Here is a 13,456-nt window from a genome sequence, read left to right as displayed (position 1 = left end):
TCAAGAATGCATTTCAAATCAGAACTCCATACCCAAAATATTGCTGACTTTATCTGGAGGCTGCAACATTTTAGCACAAGGGAAAACCCACAGCAGAGCATACATTTCATGTACATTTTCATTGTGGAAGAATATAGAAAGAGGTTAAGTGAACCTCTGAAAAAAAATGTGTCACCCCAGTCTCCGGACCCGATCTCAGCCCCAGGCTCAGAGACATTCCACCTCACTATAAGAGTGAAAGCTGATGTTGAAGTCTGTTGGTTGCACTGAAATAACTCGACTGAATCTGAAAAATTTAACAACATTTTGAGTCCCAAGCAGAAAATCCCTGGTGGGCCAGTTGAATCAGGTACTTCTGCCAAGGGCACCCAGGCAAATGCTTCCATTGTTGAGAGTCCTGCCCGGAAGCCTGATCCTGACCAGCTGTGACTGCTGCATAGAATTTCTTCATTGGCGGCCCCTCGGGAGACCATGGCTGGAAACAAGAACCTCAGGTCTTTCTTTATTGTCGTCATTCCTCAGATGCACTCACTCACAACAGGCATTTGTGCTCCCCCTTCAGTGCTGGGGCTTCCTTTTGTGCTGCTGGAGACCTTGGGGTCAAGAACAACAAAGGCCCACACGTCAGATTCTAAAAATGCCTTTTTCTCTCCAGTCAACTCATACCCCTGGTAAGTCCCTGAATGGAGTCCCTTAAAGTGACAGAGACCCACCTGGCAGCAGAGAAAAGCCTCATATGACTGCCCCCCCCCCCCCCACTTCCACCTACAGGAAAAAGAGATGCCAAAAATGTGGCAATGACTTTGCTTTTGCTATTCAGAAACATCTGACCTAAAACAAAGCTCCATTGTACTTAACACTCTATAAGGAAATTGGCATAGAGGATGTGTTCTGCAGACCCCTTCCCAGAGTAGGGGGACACAGTTATTCTACCACGGGGTAGGCAATTATTTCGGGTGGAGGGCCACTTACTGAGTTTTGGCAAGCCATCGAGGGCCACATGACAGGCAACCAGGGGCAGGTAAATATAAATATTCTAAATTGTTTAGGGGCGCCACGGGCTGGATAGAATGGCCTGGTGGGCCACATCTGGCACGCGGGCCACATTTTGCCCACCCCTGTTTTACCACAATAAGACTAAGCAGTCCCTGCAGCAGCTGTTCCCCAACAGGAAAGAACAGCAAAAAAAAAAAAATTTCCATTGGATGACATACTCTGCCTACCTTTTTGATCCTTCCCTGCAGCTCCTAAGTCAGTTTTCTCACTCTGAGTGCAAAATGGAAACAAGTCTCATAACATCCATTGTTGGACCAGACAAATGACATCATCAGATCCACTCTTCTGCACAAAGTAACTTCTGCACCAGCCAAACAGTTGTTGGCTCTTCTACCACTACATCCGGGGAACTAGAAGAACAGAGCTTTTCTTGATGTGGCCAGGGGCTCTGGCCACATCACCCCTGAGGCTCAGCCACTGTGGCAGGAAGAAGTGAAACCACAACTCCATGATGAACATACCAGGCCTAGGAACTGAACTGGAGCAGTATAACCACATCCTCATGGCACCGTGGGCACACTGTGTCTCACATTACTGGTTAGTCCACCAGAAGCATCACATAAACATGGAGTTTCAAGAGGCAGTCTACATGGAGCAGCATGGAGTACCTTTGAGAGTGCTACTGCCAGGCACAGTCAATTTGCCATGTAGACACAGCTTGAAAATACTAGCACTAGCTTGCATAAAAGAACTGCTAGAGACTTTGGTAAGTACCAATTACATTTAAAAGATATTATTGTTATCCAAGAAGCTCAGAACTCATAATTATATTGCCTATTTTTTATTTTGGTTTTATCTTGGAAGAGGGGCTTTTATGTGGGGAAGGAAATGATTTGTACCAAATGTCCAAAATATCATACATTTAATAAATAATGTGAAATGTTGGCAGGTATCTGCATGTAGTGGGAAATGTGTTTTCCATTTTTTTTTAACTGAAATGTTGCTTTTGGATATTTAAAAGCTTGTAGTGTTTCCTATCCTGCTTCAATATTTATTATCTGTTCATCTACCTTTTGTTACAATTTTAAGAGAAATTTCCCAAAGTTCATTTACAAATAAAATCCATTATTACAGAATTACAAAGCAAAATCAAAATACACTGTCCCTAGTCAAAGGAAGCTAATCAGACAAGACCATGAACATATTTATATGCTTATACTTCTATGATAATTTGGATCTTGGTAGGTCTAAAGAAATAATCTAAATACCTTCCCTTTTGTAAAATATTGTATTTACTAGATTCTAAGACAAGGTTCCCCCACCATTTTATATGTGGAAGCCCCTCATCTTAGAATCGCATATGAGGACAGTAGAGGGCACAGGCAGCTGCTGTGGCTCTGGCTGTAGCTCATCCCTGGAGTCAGAGCCATAGCCACAGCTGCTACCTACTCCCTCAGCACCCCTGCACCCTGCCATCTCCCCCCCATACACACATAGCCTCTGCTCTCCTGCCTGCCCCTCTCCCCCATCCCTGCTTATCCTTACTCTATACTGGCAGACTTCATCCATGCTGCAGCCTAGGGCACTGAACAAGATCCCAACCTTTCAGGTATATAGGGAGCAAAAAGAAGGCACAGGGCAGCATAGGACTCCTGCAGGATAGACAAGGGCAGTTGGTGACAGATAGGGACAAAGCAGAAGTCTTCAATGAGTTTTTTGCCTCTGTATTCTTGAACTTGGATCTAGACAAATCTCCCAAATGCATTACTGACAGAGGCAGGAGAAACACCAGCCCACCAAATGTCAGTGCCAACCTAGTGAATAGACCCTTGGAGGGGCTGGATGTGTTTAAATCAGTGGGACCGGATGAGCTCCATCCAAGGGTGCTGAAAGAATTATCCAGTGTCATAGCAGAGCCACTGGCACATCTGTTTGAGCACTCGTGGTGCTCAGGTGAAGTCCCAGAGGACTGGAAAAGGGCCAATGTGGTTCCTATTTTCAAGAAGGGGAGGAATGAGGATCCAGGTAACTGTAGAACAGTTAGTCTCACCTCTATCCTTGGGAAAACCCTTGAAAAACTTATCAAGGATCACATTTGTAGGAGTCCAGCGGGTAATATAATGCTGACCTGGACAACTAGCACAGGTTCCTAGCAGGTCAATCCTGCCTCACTGACCTTGTTTCTTTCTATGACCAGGTCACTAAAAGCTTAGACACGGGAGTCGACATAGATGTCATCTACTTGGACTTTAAGAAGGCCTTCAACATGGTATCCCATCCTATTCTTATAAAAAAATTGAGCGGCTGTGCCATAGACAATTACACAGTCATGTGGGTGGCAAATTGCCTTAAGGGTCATACCCAGAGAGTGGTGGTGGATGGGTCAATATTGACCTCAAAAGATGTGTGCAGTGGGGTCCCCCAAGGCTCGGTCCTTGGGCCAGTGCTGTTCAATATCTTCATCAGCAACCTGGCTGACAGCGTGGAAAGCACTCTGTCCAAATTCACAGATGACACCAAACTATGGGGCGAAGCAAACACACTGATGGGAAGGAACTGAATCCAGGTGGACCTGGACAGGTTAGAGAAATGGGCAGAGAACAATAGGATGCAGTTTAACAAGGACACATGCAAGGTGCTGCACCTAGGGAGAGGGAATCACCAGCACACCTGTAGGCTAGGAGGTTACCTTCTCAGCAGCACAGCAGTGGAAAGAGATCTCAGAGTCGTTGTAGACTCCAAGATGAATATGAGTCATCAATGTGACGAAGTAATTAGCAGAGATAACCGCACTTTGTCATGCATTAGTAGGTACAGCATGAACAGGTCCAGGTAGGTGATGCTCCCCCTCTATGCAGCACTGGTCAAGCTGCAGCTAGAGTACTGCATCCAGTTCTGGGCTCCACAATTCAAGAAGGATGTGGACAACCTTGAGTGGGTTCAGAGAGGGCCACTCATGTGTTTAGAGGCCTGTAGGAAAGGTCTTATGAGGAAAGGCTGAGGGACCTGGACCTTTTCAGCCTTCTCAAGAGAAGGCTGACGGGGATCTTGTGGCAGTATACAAATTCACCAAGAAGAGGCAGCAGGGAATAGAAGATGCTCTGCTTGCCAGAGCACCTCTTAGAATAACCAGAAACAACAGCCACAAGCTGATAGAGAATAGATTTAGGTTGGACATCAGAAAGAACTTCTTTATGGTCATGTGACCCCAGCACTTTTTCCTGCCACTGGTAGGGGGTCAGACTGGATGATCCTTTGAGGTCTCTTCCAACCCTAGCATCTATGTTAAGTACCTATGTTAACATGGCCCCGTAGCAGTGGTATGCAGCCCACATAGCTCCTATGGGGGCTGGGCTGGGCTGGGCTGGGCTGGGGAGGGCCCTTGCTTTGGGTCCCAGGCTAAAGTGGGGACAGAGTCTGCCTGCAAAGGTAGGGGAGAGGATGGGGGAACAGAGAGGCTACAACGGGGGAAGCAGAGAGGTGGAGGGGAGGGGGAAGAAGGGAGCAGAGGCTGGACGGGAGAGGGAGATGGGGGAAGAGGCTGCAGGGGAGCAGAGGGGAGAGGATGTTTAAGGCTATGGGGGGGTAGACGGGGGCAGAGGTGGAAGGGAGCAGGCACAAGATACCTGACTTCCCACCCGCCTCCCCACTGCCAGTCCCCCTGCAACAGAGGGAGGGATGAATTAAAGATGACCCTCCAATAATTAGATTCTGTACATGAAAATTATAACAAATTTACAAATTGTCCATGTATAGAATCTAATTATTGGAGGGTTCATCCTAAATTCAAGGTCATCTTATGTTTGAGTAAATAAAATACAGCCGAGACCTTGAAGCACTGCCGAACCACCACTCTGTGTGTTTGGTGTTTTACGTGTTCAAAATGAATATGATTTTGAATAGCATTAGGCAAAAGCTTTTTAAGTTCAAGAGACGTAGACAGTTGTACTGGTGTGGTCTGTTACCATTTGGACTTGTTTGTCTGAAAAATATTCATGATCTCTGGCTTCTTTTCCAATACACATTTATGTTCTTTTATATGAACTAAAAGAAACATTATTTACCATTTATTAATTGCAACCCAAACTAGAAGAGGGCCCCATTCTTAAAGAGATTTTTCCAGAACTACCCATCTTAGCCTTTAAACAAGCACCAAACCATGCTAACCTCATTACCAGAAGCAAACTCCTTATGACCCAAACCACACCTAATGAATCCAGACCATACCAGGACGAGAAATACAAAATACACCTGCACCTCCAGTGCACCAAATGCCCTGATGGAAAATATGTAGAAGAAACCAAACAACAACTGCTCACCAGAATGAACACACACTGGAAATCTATTGAAGACAAGAATACCCAAATACCTGTGGGGACACACTTCTCACAGGACAATCACTTCCTATCTGATTCTAATCTTCAAAGGGAATTTACAAAACACCTTTCGTAGATGAGCCTGTGAACTTCACTTTCTAAATCTACTGGATACAAAAAATCATGGACTCAATATAGACATTGGATTCATGACACATTACAACCTGCCTGACATCTGATTCATATGGTACCTGCCTGAAATATAAATTTCTACCTATTTATATTTTCACTGAAGTCCTACCACACTTTTAGCTTCTCTCATTCCTTGGAGTCTCAAACCAGCAGAGACTCCCTATGCCTGAAGAAGAGTGATTTCACCCAAAAACTTTTTACCAACTGCTCAGTTGATCTAATAAAAGATAGCACATGTACTCAAAGAACCTTGCCTGCTTATTTACCAGCTATAGTCATTCCCCTCCCCCACAACCTGTCTCTCATCATTGACTCTTTAATTTACATTGTCACTGACTGGCTTTCTTGCATGAATACCAGCCTCTGGCTTCTTTACTATTCATTTCCATCCAGGAAGAGTACAGACCAAGTGCAGATACTTCCTCAGCCTGACAAAGGGTGTTTGTACCCAAAAGCTTGCAAAGAAGAATTTTTTCCAAATTTTTGAGTTAGTCAAATAAAAAATATCAGATTTACCCAGAGAACTTTGCCTGCCTAAGAAACATTTGAAACATTCACAAACAAAAATGACTTTAGCCACTCAGTATTGCAGTTAGGGAGCTGTTGGATATAACAGTTGTCTCGATTTTAAACAATGTCATTAGAATCTGATGACAAGAGAACAGAAAATACAGTCAGTCCCTGGGAGGAAAGGAATGAGGAGGAAATAATTATGGGAATAACACACTGCACTAAGGATATTTCCTCCATTCTTGCATTACCTCCAGTCATCCATACATCTGGCAGCATTCCTGCAGAAGCAGAGTGAAATCTACTGGATGCAATTTGCAACATCGCAGTAAAGCTTTTTTGGACAAGGTTGGTTTTACTTGCCCTCCAAGGTCATACAAACCTTCTTCCTTCCCTTCCCCTCCCCACCCCCACAAAAAAAATCAAGCTTCTAGCTTTGCTTTAAGCCAGGCTTGTCCAACATACGTGGGCCACCATGTGGCACACCAAGCCATTTTCTGTGGCCCGTGGTGCTGTGACAGTAAATGAAAGTAAACACTGTTTACTTTCGTTCCCACCCCTTGTCCCTCCCCCTGCCCCTCAGCAGCTTCCTAATGGCTGCTGAAGGGCTGGGGAGGGGACAAGGTTCCCACACGCATCGCATCAGCTTGACGTTGCCGACGCAGTGCAGCTCCTCCCCCCTCCCTCATTTCACAGTGTCCCTTCCTCACCCCACCCTCCCTCATTTGCATGCCAACTCCTCCCCTCTCCCACATTGCAGAGTTTCTGTTCCTAGCCCCTCCCCTCCCTCATTTGCATGCCAGCCCTGCCCTGCACCAGTCCCCGCTGGCCACGTGGGCTGGAGCAGGTCGCAGCGCAGCGGAGGGGCGGGCGCAGGGAGCGCTGATGCCGGCTCGGAGGGATGCTGTGGCCAGGCCTGCGGGAGATGCTGCTGCCGCTGCTGCTGTGGCTGTCGGGGCAGGAAGTGGGCACCACACCCGCAGACATCGCACTGGGGGTGGTGAGTCATGAGCCCTGGGGAGGGAGGGACCCCTGCTACTTGGGCTCAGGCTCGGGCTGCCGCGGGGGAGAGGGAGTAGGGGGGTATCCCTGCACATCCGGCACCCCCCTGTAGAGTCCCCACATGTCCCCCTGGCTGCTGAGCCCAGGTGTGCAGGTGTGGGAGCATCCTCAAGGATTCCCAGGTGGCAGGGAGGACACGGCAGGGTCAGGCGGCTCCCCTTGATTCCTGTGCCCCCAGGCGCGGCTGGACTGGACAGGCCGTGCGAGCACCCGCTCCTGATGGCCCACTGGGTGATAAAAGTTCATGATCTGGCCCCACATTTAAAAAGGTTGGAGACCCCTGCTTTAAGCCATGTGAAACCAGAAAATTAATCTCATTACAACAGCACTCGGCCTGTTTTCCTCTGCTGCCCCTCCAGATGGAAGGAGCTCCTTTGAAGTTATCTTGCAAAGCCACGTCATTGCTCTCCTTTTAGACCTGTTCCTTTGACTTGATAGCTACAAAAAATGTGATGATGGTGCTATTGTGCTATGGACAAAGCAACTAAAGCCCACTCAGGCCATAAATTTTTGCTATCAGAGTTCTGATTGTGTGCACACCAGAAACCCCCTCCATGGGGGCAGAATACTCTACTGTCAGTAGAACTACTCCACTTCTGCTATATGCAATAAGTGCCTGAATCCACCTGCCATCTGCCTGAAAATATGTAAAGATATTCTCATGCATTTAGTTGGCTGACATGGTCCATTCAGCAGCTGATGTCTTTCCAGAGTGCACAATATGCTCTGGTAACATAACTTCTGAGAAGAGTCTTGCAGAGGTGCCAGAAGCCTGTAGGTGTGTGCACATGACTTGACAATGGTGAGTGCTGGCTGCAGAATGGACCCTCTTGTCCCGTTGTCACTGCAGTTTGTTTGCTCTCTGGATTTCCAATGCACTATAGAATTCAGCCTTCTCTGACTCTGGGTGGCTATCACATGAGACAATGGAGATGGACAAAGGCCTGAAGGCTACCATGCTCCCTCAACCCCAGGAGGCAGTAGAAGTGCAACAGGAGGATCCAGCCTACCAAACCTGGAAGAAGTTTTGACTTTTAAGTTTAGCCTCCCCCAGTTTAGCTGAACTGACATCACTGATTTAGCTTGACATCTCTGGTCAAATTCACAGGGTAAATTAGCAGTAGCATAACTAGGTCCAGGAGACAGGGGCAACTGTCCTGGGCACCACCAGGGGTGGGAGGCAAAAACAACGGCTTTTACCACAGCTGTCTCTGCTGCCCCTGTGTGCAGTAGCCGCCCTGCCGAATTGTTATGCTTGCTATGAACTAAGCAAATATTTCTGGTGAATTTTGACAAGATATAGCAGTCTTTCACAATCTTTGCACAGCTCCAGTTGCAACTCAATAGTACGCTCCTGTGTACCACAGTTTTGAAGTGTATGGGCACATGTACCCATGTGCCAGTGTTAAAATTGGAGTGGTTTTGCTACATTTGGCAAATTGCTGTTTCCATGTGTCAACAACATAGTTGCAGATCACTTCTTTTTTTGGACTAAGCAGAAGAGTAATTTATTTACAAAATGATCACAAGTCCAATTTTCCCAAAGAAAGATACATCAAAGGCCACTCCCCTTTGCAGAAACCTCAGAGAAAAACATCCAGAGATGCAGCTGCCTTAGGTCTCTGTTTTTCCAAGGCCTCACACAAGCATAGAAGCTTCACAGCCTATTATTTCGTCATAGTCTTTAAGTTTTATACATAGTAAACCCTTGCTCCAAGGTTGCTCACTGAGAATACATACAGCCTCTTGGCTTTAGAGTGGAGCCTGGGTGTCTACCTTTTTTTTGTGCAGCTGCTTAGCAACACAAAATAAATTCAGAAAGACAAAGAAGAGTGTTTTAATACACGCTGTACCCACTATGGACTCTGAGGCAAATTTCTGCACTTTAACTACTGCAGTAGTACTATAGCAGCTATGTCCTTGGTGTTATCAACTTCCTGCAGAGCTTCTCTGTCCCAGAGCTATGTTGGCCATCAGAGTTAACATAGCTTTGTTGGTAGAACTTTATAATGGAAAAAGAGCTGGAAGAAGAGCTCTTCCCACCTTGGATAGCTATACATCACTGACTCCCCATCATACAAACCATGCGCACCATTAAACTTAGCACTTTGATACAACAGAGGGCTTTAGCATGTGCTCTTCAGTCTGGTCTGTACTTTACAGTTGTGTCAGCATAGATATAGCAGCAGAAAGCCTTCAGTGCAGGCAAGCCTTGAATGACCTCTGCCTTTAGAGAATCATAGTCATAGGGTTGGGAGGGACCGTAAGGGTCATCAATCTAACTCCCTACATGAATGCAGGAGACACAAAAATACTATGTTTGAAGACCTCCCAGGAATGTGGAGAATATGTGATAGTCCTTTCAAACAATTCAGAAGAAAAAATGGGCAACGAAGTTCTAAGAAAGGTTTGTGAAATTTTCTCATTTTTTAAGTTAACTTGAAAGAAAAAAAAGTTATGGGAAAAGATGCCACAGAGAATAAAGAAGATAAAGCATTTACCAATACAAACAGAGAGAGACAAGGTGCAGAGAGAAGTAAAGATCATTGGCAGAAATCCTAACGCTTATAAATTCAAATATAATTAAATTCAACATAATCAGTGAAGTAAGGGTAAAAATCACCATGTAGCCAGAACTAAATAAAGCAAAAAATAAAGGGTTGCCCACATCTGAAGAACTTGCTGTTTAGCCTTATGGCATCCAAATAAAATATGTAATGGTGCCCCCAAGGCCACCATCTGCATGGGGCTGTGAGTTAGTCCTGATCAGCACGTTCATCCACAAGTAACTTAGTGCATTTGAGTACATACATTGAATTAGTAAGGGTGAACATTTAGCTACTCAAAAACAGGAGCAATTTCATAACACTAGTACACGGGCTAATTCCCAATCATAATGCTAATTAGAAGAATAATACATTTGGGGAAAGCTGGGTTTGAGGAAATTTATGAAAGATGAACATGTACTCCTGTGTTAAGCTCTGTAATGCCAACTTTCTGTCCCTTAAATGTTGTCTCTGACAAATGATCTCTTCTGTTTCACAAGAAGCATTCCTGCCTTTCATTGGAGGTATTCAAGAAGAACAAATCTTTTCCCACTGGTTCAGATCCATATCTCAAAGCCACCCTCTACAAAGAACAGGACCAACCTGTAGGTAAGAGCTAACACTTTGACTGAGTACTTCTTTTGGTTTTTATGTTATTACCGTACATTGTAATGAATCCACCTTATTTGGGCCAAAGCAATGAATGTTAGAGAGTGAGAATGGCATTCAGGCTCTTAATTTGAAAAATCTTAGGCTGTTTATTAAATGCTGGTGCAAAAATAAAATAGATTAAGGTAAATTCATTTTTCATTGAAACCATTAAATAGGAAGCTTTTATTGATTCACACATGAGCTTTCATATATTGCACCATCGATATGTTGAAAGTAGAAGCTGCCCACACAGACCCAGTTGCAAGATCAGGGCATGAATTCTCAGCTCTCAGTCCTGCAAAAACCTTTCATGTGTAGTTAACTTTATGCACTGTGAATTTTATACACCACTGAAGACAATGTAAGTTATGAGAATGTGTGAAGTAAAGCCTGTGCATATTTCTTTACTGGATATGGGTCTTGTATGGTTTGGATTTTTGTTATTGTTTTTCAGTAATGTCTGGAGCAGATGAAATATTCATCAGGAAAAACTAAGACCAACCCATTCATTTGTCAAACATGTATGCATCTGCTTAACTTCATTATCATATCTAGTCCCATTACTGAGACTACACTATTTAGATAAGGCACTTTTTCCATTATGTAGTTTGCCCTTCATCTGTTGATTTGCCAGTCTGTTTTATTTTTGAAGCACCTGTCCCAATACATGTGGGACAGTCCTCAGTGTCTGGGTTTTTTTCATTAACGTTTTTAAGCCACTAAACATTCTCCTGCAGTTTGCCACCCAAATATTGCAGCATTGAAAATCTGAACATAAAACAGGCTCAAAAAAAAGAATTGCCTGGCAAGGATTGTTTTTTATTGTCCATGATAACAGAACTGCAAAAAAGTAATATGGCAGAGTGATAAGTAAATTCAATTTAAATCTAGTAATGTAACATGTCATTAGTAACATAGGTAAAGAAACACATGGATTTACTGCATGTAATTTGTAAGTTGACAGTGTCACTTTGAGTAGTTCAACTGCTGAGAGGCAGCAATTTCATTTCATAGTTGACAAGGAGAGAGTGAAAATACTCTCCTTGAGTAGAGCAGTTTTTCATCTGCCTGCTCTCAAGTGATGATTGCCATCAAACCCAGACAGGAAGCAAGAGGGGACGGGGGAGGAGGGAATGTGACTAATTCATCTAGAGGTAATTGGGTCACTAATGAGGAAGTGCAGAGGAACGGATGATGGAGCACCAGTCGGAGTCACAGAGTAGTCAAGTTTGTTGGGATTTTGGTTGCGGACAAATCCTCAGTGGCAGGATTCCCTCTCTATTTATTGTAAGTTGGCTGCAAGAAGCCCTCTGCTTCACTTTCTTTGGACCACTCCTCTAAACCTGAATGTGTAGTTTGTTTCTTTTGCCTTGGCTAATCTTGCAGGGTGTCCCAGAGACATGCTGGCATGATTATGCAGCAGATGGTTGCATGCTTTGCACGATGTTACAAGGCACTAATTGGAAGTGAGTTTCACCCTCCTCTAAATGCTGCAACCGCCTGAAAACAAAGCATGAGGTGGAGGTATGTTTTCTTACTTGGAAGCTGGAGCAGAGGGCTGCATGCTTGGTTGCTTCTGTAGTTTCAGTACATTACACCCACCCTCGTCTCCTTCTATTGCTCTGTTCCCCTCTTTGAACCAACTGTCCATCTTCCTCCGGGAGTCGATATACTACCAGATCCTTCATACCCAGGACTCAGTGCATGTAGCATGGAAATTAGAGCAAACCAGATGCACAATGTCCCCCCACCACTCAACACATACTCTCTTCTCTTCTGAGAGAGAAGTCATTCAGGGTACCAACACTTCTAAGCTGAATGGAGGAGAAGGGTGGAGGGGAGACTGTGGCACTGTGATGCTGGAAAGCGTTAAAGGCTACTAAGCAGATGCTAAGGCAGTGGTTTCCAAACTGTGGGTTGTGACCCCAAATGGGGTTGCAATATCCGCGGATGGGGTCATGGGGGTGGGGGCAGTGGGTTGGGAGTCAGGGACCATGCAGAGGAAATGGGGTCAGGCTGAAGAAGTGGGACCATAAATGGGGTCATGCTGAGGAAAAGTTTGGGAAGGGCTGTGCTAAGGGTTCTGGGTGTCCCTTACTGCTGTTTACCAGTTTTGTGCTCTTCTCCAAAAACCAGTAGAGATTTACCCACTGGCTCCTTAGATGCTTTCTGAAACTTTAAGCTCTGAGTCCAATGCATTCAAAGCTCTTATCTCCTATTTTTGTTGCAAAAAATCAGTTTTTAAATGGCTGTTTGACACACGTGAGCAGCAAAAAAGGTGATGATATCTCCCTTCACCCTGCAGCACTGAACCTCTGAGCATTGTTCCTGTACTGTGAGCTGCCACCACCAGGACACAGTATTGGCCAGCTGCCTATGCCTGCTTACCTGCCGCACGTCTGACTACGCTCCTTGGGTATTTATAGATGTGCTCCAGGAGGTGAAGAGGTGTTTTAATAAGCAAGCCATGCTAATTAAAAGCAAACAGGCATCTCATATATCAGCGGCCCCATGCTGAAAAATGGCGGTGGGGTGCTTTAAGCTAAAGCTCATAGAACGAGTTTTAATTTAAATTGGCCCACCGCCATTCTTCAGCACGGGGACCCTCATACACATGATGCTGGAGGCTGCTGGAGCGTAGTAATTTCCACATTTCAGCAGACTCAACTAATCAACTCTGCTCTGATTCACTGGATTTACACCACATTGGAGCAGCTCCACTTAAGGTCTATAGGAGCCCCTGGATTGAGAGGGAATTTAAAAGGAACAGGGCACATGTCTGCAGGTATGAGTGCCTGGAATGGCAAATTTATGTTGCAGGCATGACCTAAATTTGCCTAAATTTGCACAGTGAAGTTGAGCCTCAGTTCAGACTTCACTCCTGTGCTTTTAAATGGCTAATGAATTGGACTTCAATTTTTTACTGACAAGATTTTGTTATCTTTTGTATAATGTGCATATTACTTTGCAGTCTCTAAGGTTTGTATGTCTCGTAATTCTTTTTTTTCCAAATAAATGAAGCATGATATGCATAAAGAGTATTTTTGATCCCCACCAAAATATGAGGAAATTTACAAGTTACCCATAGCTAATTAATGGTTGTGTATTAACTAACTGCACTGCTCATTACATAGCTATGTGATAGTTTCATAATTTCATAGTTGGTAGGGTCGGAAGGGACCT

This window comes from Alligator mississippiensis, chromosome 5 (genome assembly GCF_030867095.1).
Source record: "Alligator mississippiensis isolate rAllMis1 chromosome 5, rAllMis1, whole genome shotgun sequence".
NCBI lineage: Eukaryota > Metazoa > Chordata > Crocodylia > Alligatoridae > Alligator > Alligator mississippiensis.
The sequence above is the reverse complement of the archived record's forward strand: the minus strand, read 5'-3'. Positions refer to the sequence as shown.